This window comes from Bison bison, unplaced genomic scaffold, assembly GCF_000754665.1.
Source record: "Bison bison bison isolate TAMUID 2011002044 unplaced genomic scaffold, Bison_UMD1.0 scf7180017864329, whole genome shotgun sequence".
NCBI classification, from domain to species: Eukaryota; Metazoa; Chordata; class Mammalia; order Artiodactyla; family Bovidae; genus Bison; species Bison bison.
The window spans coordinates 3779297-3786665 of NW_011494901.1; positions in this window are offsets into that span (position 1 = coordinate 3779297).

Here is a 7369-nt window from a genome sequence, read left to right on the forward strand (position 1 = left end):
TATGGTAGAAAGGGCTGAGGCTATTGCCAGAACGTCTATAAGGTACTGATTCCATTCATGAGGGCTCCTCATTCATAATTTAAGCACTTTCCTAAGCCCCCTACCTCCTCATATCATCACATTGGGTATTGGGATTTCCACACACAAATTTTGGGGGGATTCAAATACTCAAACTATAGCACCCTGGAATCTGGATTTAGGCTGAACTGTCCTTGCAAAGTGCGACTTCCCAGGTGGTTCAGTGGCAAAGAATCTGCCTGCCAACGAAGGAGACTCAGGAGACGTGGGTTTGATCCCTGAGTGGGGAAGAGCCCCTGCAGAAGGAGATGGCAACCCACTCCAGCATTCTTGCCTGGAGAATTCCATGGACAGAGGAGCCTAGCAGGCTACAGTCCATGGGGTCACAAAGAGTTGGACACGACTGAAGTGACAGCACACGCGTATGCAATGTCACTAAAGTGTGCCAAGAGGATTGTGTCGACCTGATCTCTTTATGCTGGAGATTAAAAGTGTGAAGGGGAAGTCAGTAGAACTGGGCTTGGCACACTAATATTAGGATTGGACCATTTTTTACTGACTTTCACATAGTGTTATTTAAGACAAAATAACTCAGACCTGAGTAAAGCACTGCTGACCTTTAACATAGCCTTGTTTGAGCCATGGAGCCAAATTATACTCTCTGGGTGGGTGTTCCTACCGTCAGTGTTTTAACTCAATCTTCATAACAGCCATATGAGACAGGACATGGATTTGAAGAGGAAAGTGTCCATCTCTCTTTCTTCTATATGTGCACACACACACACGCGATGTGTATGTACACATATTCAAGCACATATATATTCACAATCCCATTCATACTTCCACCACAGGGGTTCATAGGGCCAGTATTCTGGAGCGTGGAGATGCCTGAGATTTTCTCTTAGTGGGAATGAGTTGGCCATTGCTGTATTGAGTGTTCTAATAGTAACTCCTCCTAGCAGTAGTACTGTATATTATTATTATTTCATTATTGAATATTCAGTGTATCTTTTTAATTTTTAAATTATTTTCTTAGTGCCTTGGAGAATTAAGGAAGATATCTGTGTCCATGCTACGAGGGAAACCCATTGGACAGAGTGGTGTTCTGGAGAAACTGGTTATAGACAGTGTGAGTTACCTGCTAGACCCCAACAGTGATGCTACGTGATCAGAACTGATGTGTAATAGGGGGATGTGTAATAGGCCTGTGGGAGGGATATCCCAAGGAAGAATGGGTTTCTTACAGCTTATGGAATGCAGCTTCATAGTTTTCTTAATTTGGCTATTAAAGAAAATATGATCTTATGTTTTGTGTGGTCTGTGGACTACTGAGGGCAATTCAGTTGTTCCTTTACTTATTCATCCATTCCATAAATATTTATTGGTTGCCTACTATGTTCTGGGCTGGGCATATAGATCCAATGATGGGGAAGAGTCTCTGTTCTTTAGGAGAACACTTCTTGAAGTTAAGTATTAATAAATCAAATTGTAAGAAAATAAGAAGTTAAATAAGATCAAAAGAGAAATGAAAAAAGATGGATATATATTACTATATAAACATTTTAAGTATCTATAAAATGAAAATTAATGAAGGAAGCTAAAAAAGAAAACAGACTTAGGGAATTACTTGTACTAAATATATGTGAGCTAATGGAATTTTAAATACATCAGTTTTCAGTGGAAGCTAAAGCCTAACACCAAATCCCTAAAGAACAAAAGGATACTAACAGCATTCGAATAAGAGGAAACTTTAAAAAATACCTTCACTAGCAATTAAATAAATTTGCATTAAAATAACAATAAGCTAATATCTCACAGTTAATGAATTTAAAAGTATGCATAAGAAAAATCATAAAACTTTAAAAGAGGCTATGGAAAAATAAGCAACCAGACATTGTCCTTGTTGCTATAAATTAATTCTTAAATCTTAAATTCTCAATTTAGTTCTTAAAAAGATGCTTAGCATTAAACACTGAGAGCATAAAAATATAAACGCTCTTTTACAAATGAAGATTCAGCCTAAGGCAAAATTTCACCTTTAATAGTGATTGCCACCTAGAATGCTTACTCCATGCCAGGCACTTTTCTAAGTGCTTGACATATTTAATTTTCGTTGCAGCCATATGAAGTAGGTAGTTTTATAATCTCCATTTTACAGATGAGGAAACTAAGGGACATCAAAATTAAGTAAATTGCTTAAGATTATTGATATTTGAAGCTCCTGGGACTGGACTCATAATCACTACATCATGAAAGAAAAGAAGTTTGTATACAATGATACTTGCAGCATTATCATTTATAATGTAAAAAAAATTGGGAGAAAACATGTTCAACCAGGGGAATGGTTAAATATAGTACATTCATTCAATAGATAATTATTCAACCAGAGGGATTCAGGACTTTTCTTGGTACAGGACATCAATTTCACAAATTGACGTGACAAATACTTGTCACATCTTGCAAAAGGACAGGTACTTTTGCAAGCCTTCTGTGTCTCTATTTCTTTGAGCCATTCATAAATTTCAGGAGGTTCTACGCCAATTGGACACTATTATTTTCTGTTGCAGCAGCCCATGGATGGATCTATCATGTCACTAGATGGACCTGAATGTGGTGAGAGTGAAATTCTCTAGAAGTGTAAATTGCCATCTCCCCTGGATACTTTAGTCACATTTAATGAACTCATACATTTCTTTGACTTCATGTTCCCACCCCTGTTACTTCATCCAAATAAAGCTTTTTTTTTTTTTAACCATAAATATATTGATGTAGTAACAACACATTTCTTGCCTTAGAGGGCTGTGAAGATCTAAACAGGGTTTTGTGTTGCAAATGTTAGTAAAAGAGTTTGAAAATATTTAATTTTATTTACACAGAAGCAAAACAAGAAACAAGAGAAATAAGAAAAACAAATTATGTTTTTTAACATCTCTTCATATTTTTCCTATTAATTACAAAAAGAATACATCCCATTTATTAGAAACCTACCATATGCCAGGTGCCAGGAGCTATGCTAACCACTCTACACAATTTATTGCCTTTAATCCTCTCAATAGCCATAAAGAGGGTTTTATTTAGTATTATCATGTCACAAATGAGAACCCAGAAGCTTGAAGAAGTTGAGTAACTTGCCCCAGGTCACACAACTCATAAATGGAAGAGCCAGGACTTAAACTCAGGTTTGTCTGAATCTAGAAATCAAGCAATGAATCATACTGATACTCTCTTTACTTCCTCTTCTTTTTCAAATATAAATTTAGATTTACTTTCTGTAATGTTTAATTCCATGATAAAGTTCTAACTCTGTGGTTACAAATAACATTATAACCAGTTGCCTTGGAAATGAAGAGGATATCATAAGTTAAAACTAGAGGTGGCTTACAATATTGAATATGAAAAAAGATGAGTTATGAAATTCTTTGAAGAGAACCTTGCTGTACGATGAAATAAAGAAGAAAAAACAAGGAATGTAAAGGTGGAATACTCTCTCAACAAATCTACATACATTTTTTACACATAAGTTTACTAAAAAGGAATATTATGTACAATAAATGTTAATGGTAATAGGGAATGAAGATTTGAAATTAAATGTGTACTAATTTCAGCTGCAACCCTTCTTCCAGAAGAATCATTTTTTTTCTTCATCTGCTGGCTCAACCATACAAAGTTCAGCTGTACACACAGAAATCTCACTTGTACCAAAGACTGTCATCTAACTTAAAGACTGGCACCTGTTTCAGAGTGGGCAATTTTACCACTTGAGGCAGCTTCCAATAGTTCTCCTACTTTATCTTATTTTTGAACTTGAGGAAAAAAAATTTGTTACAAATGTAGGAAAAGACTGATTATTCTGAAGCTGTAATGGGGTGGAGTGGGGGTACAGCTGTTAGTGCGAGATCTTTAGTGGAGACCACAACCGTTAGAGCAGCCGTTAGAACAGCCATTAGAGGTCCCGCTCCCTCAGCAGTCCATGGGGCAGTGCTCTGGGGGCCATGAGCATAGTGAGAAGCAACCAAGGCCTTCAGCCCTGGCCTTCCAGATCCTCAGGGCCAGCAGGAGAGTTGGAGGGCCTGGGGACAGGCTGAGGGCTGAACCCCACCCGGGGCTCCCCCACAACCCCCGACTGATCACCTTTGTTTCTCCCCCATGTTCTGTCCCCTGCCCTTTGGCCTCCCCCACTTTCTTTCTTTCTTTTTCTAAACAAAGCAAAATACGTGGAGGGTAGGTCCTGGAGGTGCGCTGGCCAGAGCCCTTGCCATGGTTGCCCACTGGCTGGACCCAGGCATCGAAGCAGCAGTCAGCCTCTGCCCCATCCCTACCTCAGTGACCTAATGGCGGCTGCAGTGTTCATGGGTCACAGTCCCTGGGACCTGGTCCCTGTCTGGGCGGCCTGAGGGCAGGCTGAGTCTCAGGCGTCTGGGTCCCTCAGTGATGATGGCTGGGCAGGGTCTGTCTGGGCACCTGGCACTGAGGGCTGAGATCTGTCTCTTCAGGAGGGTCTGGGCAGTGGTGGGAGGACCCAGTTGGGTGTGGGTCGAACGGTCTGGGGCAGGGTAACTGGCTGATGCTGGAAACCTCTCCTTTTAGCTAGGGTATGGACCTCAGAAAGCCTTGGGACCTTGCCCTTTCTTGTCAGAACATAGAATAATATTTGTTCTGGTGGAAGTTTCCAGAAACATCGTGACTTGATTGTGACCTGACTTCAAGAACAAAGGATCTGACACCAAGAAGTTTGCAACCACTAACCATGCCCCTCCCTTACCTTTTCTTTAATAGGGCTCTGCTGAAAGCTTTTGCAGAGTTCCAAGGTTCTTAAGGCATGAGCCACCCATCTGCTTGCGTGGCCCTACCATAAACCTTTCTGTGCTCCAGACTCCGATGTTTTGGTATTGTTTGGTTTCACTGTGCATTGGGCACATGAACTTGCATTTAATAACAAAGCCATAAAACAAGCAGTCACCATAATTAATTTAAAGCCTGTTGTGTTATATGACTCATCTTGGTAAACACACTTTTACAAGCCAGACGCTTTTGTCAATCTCTCACTTCTGAAAGTCAGCCTATTGGTGACAGATGCACTCCAATAGCATGCCTCTGAGTGGTACCCAACCAACAGTAAATTAACCTGAGTAACCATGCTTCTGTAGATGATGTTAATCCAGTTATACCTCTGAGAGTTCACCAGTTCCTGAACTTATATAATAGAATTGACAATGTATTCTGACAGTGTGTCTGACCAGCATCTCTTACTATCACAAGCAATAAGTTAACTTTGTCTTTTTATTTCAGATGTTGAGTGATGGCTTCATTGGACACTTTTGGAGGGTCCACCTAGATTCTTTTAAAGATCTTCATTTAGGAGCATTCCAGGGAAGCCTGAGGCCAACAGGTACACTCACTGGGCACATTGTGCCAAAATTCTATTTACTCTTCAGATGTGTTGTCAAGTGAGTCAGTTTCAACAATAATCTCATCTCTGAGTAGTTTCACTGAGTTTATATCACTGAATTTGTTATTCTAGGATTTGTAACCAAATATGTCTTTGTTTAGGCCTAGATCTTTGTATGGAGCAATTAGGTCTTTCGGTTTGGAGATGCACTATTTACTAAATTAAGCCTGCTGCTGCTGCTGCTAAGTCGCTTCAGTCGTGTCCGACTCTATGCGACCCCATAGACGGCAGCCCACTAGGCTCCTCTGTCCCTGGGATTCTCCAGGCAAGAACACTAGAGTGAGTTGCCATTTCCTTCTCCAATGCATGAAAGTGAAAAGTTAAAGTGAAGTCGCTCAGTGGTGCCCGACTCTTAGCGACCCCAGGGACTGCAGCCTACTAGGCTCCTCCACCCATGGGATTTTCCAGGCAAGAGTACTGGAGTGGGGTGCCATTGCCTTAGGTCTTTGTATAAGATCATTATACCTTTTGTTTTGGAGACATGCCAGGAGCCTGGTAGGCTGCTGTCTATGGGATCGCCCAGAGTCGGACACGACTGAAGTGACTTAGCACACATCTAAGAAATGTTTTTTTGCTATTAATCTACTTATTCTGCAGCTTGCCTTGCTTTTGGTGCTGTTTATTTCTTGTGTTTTGCTTTCTCCTAGGTTGGTTTGTTTTGTTTTTTTCCTTTTCCTTTTTTAATTGGAGTATAGCTGATACACAATGTTCTGTTAGTTTCAGGTGTATGACAAAGTGAGTCAGCTATACATATATCCACTCTTTTTTAGATTCTATTCCCATGTAGGTCACTACAGAGTATTAAGTAGAGTTCCTTATGCTATACAATTCCCAGGTGGTGTAGTGGTAATGAATCCACCTGCCAATGCAGGAGACTCAGGAGACACAGGTTTGATCCCTGGATCAGAAAGATCCCCTGGAGGAAGGAAATTCACTCCAGTATTCCTGCCTGGAAAATGCCATGGACAGTGAAACCTGGCAGGCTACAGTCCATGGAGTTGCAAAGAGTAGTGTGTATATGCCAATCCCAATCTTTCAATTTATCCTCCCTGTCCCCTTCCCCCTTGGTAACCATAAACTTGTTTTCTACAGCTGCAACTGGATTTCTGCTTTGAAAGCTTGTTGCTTTTGAAGTACAAGGGTGTGTTCCATAGGGAACAGCTGGGAGCATAAGCTTGATAAATTTTCAATGCAAGCCAAACTTGAGGGCTAATTGTTGGAGATCTGTTAGACCAGCAATCAATTTGTGGAAGAAAAAAAAAAGTTTGTAAAACTTTATCTGGGGTCCCTTATAAAACCCTCACAAAGTACTCTCTTGTTAATTTGTTCACTTTGTTTTGTCCATACTCAAGTGTCAAGGATTGTGTGGTTTTTGTCAATTTGACAATCCTAGTTTCTGCTTGGTTGGGGAACCCAGTTCAGTTCAGTTCAGTCGCTCAGTCGTTTCCAACTCTTTGCGACCCCATGAATCGCAGCACACCAGGCCTCCCTGTCCATCACCAACTCCTGGAGTTGGTGATGGTCAGACTCATGTCCATAGAGTCAGTGATGCCATCCAGCCATTTCATTCTCTGTCGTCTCCTTCTCCTCCTGCTCCCAATCCCTCCCAGCATCAGAGTCTTTTCCAATGAGTCAACTCTTCACATGAGGTGGCCAAAGTACTGGAGTTTCAGCTTTAGCATCATTCCTTCCAAAGAAATCTCAGGGCTGGTCTCCTTCAGAATGAACTGGTTGGATCTCCTTGCAGTCCAAGGGACTCTTAAGAGTCTCCTCCACCACCACAGTTCAAAAGCATCAATCCTTCGGCGATCAGCCTTCTTCACAGTCCAACTCTCACATCCATACATGACCACAGGAAAAACCATAGCCTTGACTAGATGGACCTTAGTTGGCAAAGTAATG